The sequence below is a fragment of the Apodemus sylvaticus genome, chromosome 8, assembly GCF_947179515.1.
Source record: "Apodemus sylvaticus chromosome 8, mApoSyl1.1, whole genome shotgun sequence".
In the NCBI taxonomy this organism is placed as follows: Eukaryota; Metazoa; Chordata; class Mammalia; order Rodentia; family Muridae; genus Apodemus; species Apodemus sylvaticus.
Window position 1 is genome coordinate 17,448,565 of NC_067479.1, and position 8,289 is coordinate 17,456,853.

An 8,289-nucleotide genomic window follows, 5' to 3' on the forward strand; every position below is an offset into this window, starting at 1 on the left:
TTTACAATCTATGTTTTAATGTTGATTTTACTCAGTGATAGCTACATGCCTCAGTGGTACTTTTATGGTTTACTTTCTTTGATATTTTGATCTGATCCAAAACTGTGACTTTTGAAATTCACCATATAATCACACTGACATACAAAAGCCACAGGTATTTATTAGATGCAGAAAAAACCTTTGGCAAAATCTAATATTCATCCTGATAAAAGTCCTAATTAGACTAGGGATACAAATGAATATAATTCAAAATAATCAATATCTCATACAGTAAGACGACAGCCAACATCTACCTAAATGGAAAGGATTTGAAAGTGCTTCCAATAAAATCAGCAACAAGTAATGGTTGCCACTCTCTCTATTATTAATCAATGTTGTACTTGAAGTCTTAGCAAGAGGAATAGGACAATCAACCTGCTCAGTGTTATCCCCACCAAAATTCCAAGACAATTTTTTATAGAACTTCAAAGGATAATCTGTATATTAATATGGAAACACACAAACACACACACACACACACACATACACACACAAACCTAGGAGAGCTAAACTAATTCTGAATTTCTGAATAAGACAAGAACTGCTGAGAGCATCCTCCCACCTGACCACAAATTACACTACAGAGCTCTAGTAATAGAAAGAGGAGGGCATGACATAAAAACAGACTTTTAGAAAGATGGATTAAAAAATGGGGTACAGAGCTAAACAAAGAATTTTCACCTGAGGAATATTGAATGGCTAAGAAGTGCCTAAAGAAATGTTCAACATCCTTAGTCCTCAGGGAAATTCAAATCAGAACAACCCTGAGATTTCACCTCACACCAGTCAGATGGCTAAGATAAAAAATTCAGAAGATAGCAGGTGCTGGATAGGATGTGGAGAAAGAGAAACACTCCTCCACTGCTGGTAGGGTTGCAAGCTGGTATAACCACTCTGGAAATCAGTCTGGTGGTTCCTCAGAAAACTGGGCAAGTCACTTCCTGAGGAACCTGCTATACCAATCTGGGCATATGCCCAGAGGATTCCCCAGCATGTAATAAGGGTACATGCCCCACTATGTTCATAGCAGCTCTATTTATAATAGCCAAAATTTGGAAAGAACCCAGATGCCCCTTAATGGAGGAATGGATACAGAAAATGTGGTATATATACACTATGGAATACTACTCAGCAATTAAAAACAATGTATTTATGAAATTCTTAGGCAAGTGGGTAGAACTAGAGAATGTTATCCTGAGTGAAGTGACCCAATCACAAAAGAACACACATGATATGCACTCACTAATAAGCAGATTTTAGCCCAGAAGCTCATTATACACAAGAAACAATTCACATATCAAATGAGGCCCAAGAAGAAGGAAGGAGAGGGCCCTGGTCCTGGAAAGGCTCAGTGCAGCAGTGCAGGGGAATACCAGGACAGGGAAGCAGGAAGGAGTTGATTGGGGAACAGGGGGAAGGAAGAGGGCTTATGGGACTTTCAGGAAAGGGGGATCCAGGAAACGGGAAAACACTTGAAATGTAAATAAATAATATATCTAATTTTAAGAAAAAGAAAAAAAGGAAGATGGAGTTGAATGAAAGGAATAGACTTAAATCAACACATAGTCACCTTATTTTTTGTTTTGTTTTTTGTTTCCTCTTTTCATTAATTATTTTATACACTCCATATTTTATTCCCCACCCAGCCAACCCCTGTCCACCCTCTGACCGTTCTACATCTCATATCTGGTCCCCTCCTCCCTATCACGTGGATGTTCCCACTCCAACCCCACCTGACCTCTAAACTCCCTGCTGCCTCCAGTTTCTTGAGGGTTAGGTGCATCATCTCTGAATGAACACAGACCCAGCAGTCCTCTACTGTATGTGTATTGGGGGCCTCATATCAGCTGGAGTTTGCTGCCTGTTTGGTGGTCCAGTGTTTAAGAGATCCTGGGGGTCCAGATTAATTGAGGCTGCTGGCCTTCCTACAGGGTCACCCTCAGCTTCTTTTAGCCTTTTCTAATTCAACAACAGGGGTCTGTAACTTCTGTCCTTTATTTGCGTGAAAAAAATCTGCATCTGACTCAGCTAAATTTTATTATTTTTTATTCGTTTTACATCTGGGTCACAGCCCCCCTCTTTCTGCTCCTCCCAGTCTAACTCTTACAAATCCCTCATTTTACTTCCCTGCCTTCTGCTCAGAGAAGGGGAGGCCTCATTGTAAACAACCCAATCCTGAGATGCCAGCATGTTTCAGAAAGATTAGACACATTCTTATCCACTACGGTCCAACCATGCAGTCCAGGTAAGGCAAAGGAAATGCAGCAGCAGGGAAAAGAGACCTAGGTAGCCTCTTCTCTACTTATTAGGGGCCCACATGAAGCCCCTACATTGCTATATAGGGGCTGTACATTTGCTATAGATGTCTAGGTCCAGTATATATATATCTACCCTGTTTGGTGACCCAGGCTTTGTTAGACTCCATGGTCACAGGAAAATTGATTTTGTATGTCTCCTTGAGCTTTCCTTGACCTCTGCTAATTACTCTTCCACAAGCTCCACATGCTTTGCCTGATGTTTGGCTGTGGATCACTGCAGTGGCCTCCATCTGCTATATGAAACCTCTCTGGAAACACTTGTGCTAGGTTGTTCTCTGCAAGCATAGCAGATTATCATTAATAGGTTCAGGGGCTGCTTCTCTAGTCATTGGTTAGCTGTTTCCTTAGTCTCCATATTTATCCCTGAACAGCTTGTAGGCAAGACAAATTTTGGGATGGAGATTTTGGTCAGTAGATTGATGTCCTCGTCCCTTCTTCATCCTGGCCACTTCAGTCTCAATATCCCCCTCTGATAGAAATCTCAGTTAGGGTCACCTTCATAAAGCCCCCTGTATCCACCTTTTTCCCAGCTCTTCAGCCAGTCACCATAGGTGCCCCAACCAACTCGCATTTTCCCTCCTAACCCTCTTCCACATCTTCCATACCTGATCAACAGCTGTGTTCCCCTCCTCACCCCCTCTCCTACCCAGTTCCCTTTCTCCATCCACCTCTGATAAGTATTTAGTTTCCCCTTTGGAAAGAAATTCTTGAATCTTACTTTGGGACCTCCTTATTACCCAGGTTCTTTGGGTCTGTGACATATAGTCACAAAGTCTACTTATTAAGTCCAATTCTGTCCACTTCTAAGTGAGTATATATCACATGTGTCCCTCTGGCTCTGGGTTCTTTCACTCAGGGAGATAATCTTAAACTCTATTACTTTACCTGAAAAATTCAACCACCTTATTTTTAATAACAAAGTCAGAAATACACACTGAAAATTTTTGTCACACTTTCTTCTGAGATTGAAACTGCAATTTGCAAAAAGAATTCCCTTTTTTTTTTGCCTTTTTTCACCTCTTTTGCCTTTTTCCCATTTCCCCCCTTTCCCTCCTTTTTTCCCTTTCTTCATTAATTGTGTCAAGGGTTGCTTCTCTCCCATGGGATAGATCTCAAGGAGGGGGCACTCATTGGTGGTCTGGTCCCTTAGTCTCCGTATTAGCTGACCATGTTTTAGGCAAAACAAATTTTGGGTTGGAGATTTTATTTCCCCTTAAAATTTTGTCTGTTTATCTATCTATCTATCTATCTATCTATCTATCTATCTATCTATTTATTTATTTATAATTTATTTACATTTCAAGTGTTACCTCTTACCCGGTTCTCCCCTCCCAGAACCCCCCTATCCCATTCTCCTTCCCCCTGCTTCTATGAGGGTGTTTCTCCACCCAACCCACTCCTACCTTCTTGCCCTCAATTCCCCTACTCTTGGTAACCTATCAAACATTCATAGGACCTCTCCTCCCATTAATGCCTGACAAGGCTGTCCTCTGCTACATATGCAGCAGGAACCATGTGTATTCCTTGGTTGGTGTCTTAGTCCCTGGGAGCTGGGGGTTGGAGGAGGGTCTGGTTGGTTGATATTGTTATTCTTCCTGTGGGGTTGCAAACTCCTTCGGTTCCTTCAGTCCTTTCTCTAACTCCTCCATTGGGGACTTGCGCTTAGTCCAATGGTTAGCTGCAAGCATCCTACTCTATTTGTGAGGCTCTGGCAGGGCTTCTCAGGAGACAGCAATATCAGGCTCCTTTCAACAAGCCTCTCGTAACATCCACAATAGTGTCAGAATTTCGTGACTATATCTGGGATGAATCCCTAAGTGGGGCATCCTCTGAATGGCCTTTCCTTCAGTTTTTGCTCTGCACTTTGTCTCCATATTTGCTTCCATGTTTTTGGTCCCCCGCCTAAGAAGGACTGAAGCAACCAAACTTTGGTCTTCCTTCTTCTTAAGTATTTTCTTAAAAAGAAAAGTAAACCACTCTAAGTAGGCTCAAGAAGTCCCTGAAATTGCCCACATTTTCTAGGCTCCTCCCTAGCAGAGTTAGTGATAAAAATTAGAAGCCGAATCAGAAAAGCAAAGTGCAAAGAAGACCCTGAAAATAGACCAGTAGCTTGAAAGAAGCAGAAACCAGCTGAGCTGCATGAAAGAAGTGTAGCACCAAAGGGGGCCTTGCAGGCTGCTGGTAGGGAACTATCACCAACATTCCTGCTTGGCTATGGCCTCTGCGTGCTGAAATACTGATATACAATGCCGAATGTGCTTTCTTGAGAAATAGGGGCTTGGGTGTCTCAGGTAATACCAATGGATTTTCTGTTAGATTAAGGCCAGTTCTGCAAGTGTAAGATCATGTCTGATACTCTCAGCCAGGAGGACAACCTATGGCTGAGAAGATCACAGGTCCCAATCGGGAAGCAAATTTTGTTGTCTGCTAGATAGATGTGAAGTTGAAAAACTGCCTTCTATGTGTATTTATGCCCATAGATCACCTTGTTCACAGCCTCAACTTGGAACCAGAGGTGAAGCTTCTCAGAACAAATGGAATTCGCAGTGGCACAGAATCTGGGTTCTCAATCATAGGTGAATATCTGTATTTACCACCTCCTCAGCTCAAGGGTCATTGCAGAAGAGTATTAGGAAGAATGTAACAGCTGGAGGAAAACGTAGAGTATTGTGTAATTGTTTCTTCTGAGATTAAAACTTTCCATCCTAGAGGAAAGCTTCGTAAGCAAGAAGAAAAAAAATATAGATTCATGATGTCTCTAAAACTGACCAAATTCATCAGGCCTCATAAAAATAAAACCTCTATGTTGCACTCAGACAAGACAAGCTGCAAAGAAGACCCTGAGATAAGATTAGCACCTTTGAAGTAGCAGAAATTCATCAAGTCTCCTAAAAGAGGAATAGAGCAGAGTCACAAGGACAGGTCCCATTTCCATATTTGATCCTGTCTGCATGGTTCACACTGTGTACCAGGTACCCAGATTTTATCACGTGGCACCTGTGCTGGTGTGAGCTTCATTGATGAAGCTGTCTTCCAGTCATTTCTGCTCCTGTAAGTAAATACTTATTGATTCACACACAAAGTTGTGCTTTTGTGCTATTCTTGCTTTGGTCTGCTATGAGTCCTCTGTTTGGGGTGAGTACTGTGACTCACAGCTGGTCAGTGTGCAGAGAGTAAGAGACCTTGGAACATAAAGCCCTAAAAGAGACATTTCTATCCAATTTTCTCCCTCAGGGCTCATAGAACATTGTAGAATAAGAAACAGAGTAAATGTTTAAGTGGTGGGCAGAAGCCAAGGAATCAAGGCTTTCTAGACATAACAGTGCTGGCACACATATAACCTCATAGAAGCTATGGCGGCATGCTCACAGCATATGTAGCTCTAGGCCAAATAGGGCTTCAGGACGTAGAGAGAGCATGGACACAAGACTATCCATAACCCAAAAGCTATCAGCAACTAATACCTACTGGAAAATGAAAAATTATATTCTGCAATAGAGTATCACATGGTATAAAACCATTCATAAGAGGAGGACTCATTCTAAGCATTAATTGGCCAACACAAAATGAAATTAATGTTATTTTTAAGGCTTATTGTTAGGACATTTTTATTTTGTTTTTAAAAAATCACACATTTGCTTCCCATTTGTGCTCTTCAGATTCACATGGAAGATGCATGTCTTAGTCAGGGTTTCTATTCCTGCACAAGCATCATGACCAAGAAGCAAGTTGGGGAGGAAAGGGTTTATTGAGCTTACACTTCCACGTTGCAGTTCATCACTAAAGGAAGTCAGAACTGGAACTCAAGCAGGTCAGGAAGCAGGAGCTGATGCAGAGGCCATGGAGGGATGTTTCTTACTGGCTTGCTTCCCCTGGCTTGCTCAGCCTGCTCTCTTATAGAACCCAAGAGCACCAGCCCAAAGGTGGTACCACCCACAAGGGGCCCTCCCCACTTGATCATTAGTTGAGAAAATGCCCCACAGCTGGATCTCATGGAGGCAGTTTCCCAACTGAAGCTCCTTTCTTTGTGATAACTGCAGCCTGTGTCAAGTTGACACACAAAACTAACCAGTACTATGCATGTAATCAAAATGCAACTTAATGCCCCCTGGCCACTATTATCAGAAGCAGAAGCTACAATGGCAGACAGGAGATACCAATTCTCCCTTGGATCACTTAATTTGTGTAGAAAATGCAGAAGTTTTGCCTTATACTACTGTGCTTACCTATCACTGCAGGGTTCAATTCCCAGCAACACAAATGCAGATAAACAAAAGACTGTTAAATTGACTGCCTATACCTAAGAAACCACAGAGAACCAAAGCTTCCTTTGCAGTGGTAGATGATTTTGAGTTCCCTTCAAATACATTTTATATAGACAATGTTCTATACACACACACAAACACACACACACACATGCACACACACACAGAGACACACACACACATGTACACACACATACACTAAGAAAGATGTTAGAATCATCTAGTTCATTCAATTTCATTTCAAAGTGTGATTGTGAGACATAAAAGTGTAAGGTTTTTGTCATTGTTCCCTGCTAATATGCAGACCAGGAACAAGAGAAGAAAGACTCAGCATAATCATTTCCAGTGGGACTTTCTGCTTTATATATTCTTTGCTCAGGAAGACAGGCATAAAATGGTTGGCATATTTAATCCTTTCAGTCATCTGGTGAGCAGTGTTTACCCTACTGACACAGTTTTAATGATAGAAAACCAGAGGAAAGCCCAATAACCCTGTTAACCTCGATATTTGTGGATACAGTTTGTGAAAGCCAGTGTTGACCTGGTACCAGAAAGAGGAAGGATTCCTGTCAGAAATTTCATAGAGGCTATGATGGGGAATGTTCATTGTCAATTTGATTCAGATTCACCTAGAGCATATGGACGCATCCTATAGGCATATCTGTACAGCTGCTGTAAAGGACAGATTTCTGAGAAGGGAAGGCCAAGCTTGAGTGAACATAGTTCATCCTCCCGGAAATGAAGAAGAGGAAACGGAGCTACACTGACAAAGGGCTTCTCCTCTCTCTGCTTTCTGACGTGACGTGAACTGCTCAGCTCACTCTGCTTCCCAGCATGGTGAACTATGCTCTGAGGCCGAGCTTTTTCTGCGCTGCTATTTTAGCACCATGTATATTTGAATAATAATCTAGTCTAGAAATACATAATTATGCCTTTGCATTCACATGACATTGTAAAGAATCGTAGTCCAGAAGGAAGCTGGGTAACTATTTATGACTGATTTAAAGCTCCATGGAATGTAATCTATAGACACAAATCTAACTAAATAATCCTAACAATAATTTTGGAGCGTAGATATATGTCTAATAGTAATAGTTTGAATAAGTGTATCCCCCTGTAGGATTTCATGTTTATATACTTGTTACCCAATTCTTGGCAAATTTTGCGGAAACTTCAGGGGGTTGGTATTGATAGAGAATGGATGTCACTAGAGGTGAGATTTGAGAGTTAAAAACAATTTTGCCATTTAGATTTCTCGCTCTTTCTGCTTCCTGCTTGCAGGTCAAGATAAAAGTCACCATGGGCTCTAATACTCTGGAGCCATAAGCCAAATAAGCTTTCTTCTATAAATTCCCTAGGTCATGGTGATTTATTACTTCAATATAAAAGTAACTAGAACACCAACTGAGAGCCAACATTATTGTAGGCTATCTCCAATGCCCTTAATAGCAATTTATAATTGATCTTTGTATTTGATCTGTAGTTTTACTCTTAGGGAAATTGTTTGGAATGTATAAACTTAGGATAATATCAGCATCCACTAATTCTAAAGCTAAGAATTTCTTCAGCTAGCATCTGAAATTCACAGCAGATATGTACTTCTGTGACTTTAATCCATATACTTCATATTCAATCCAATGTATTTTTCATATGATTTGATGCATGCC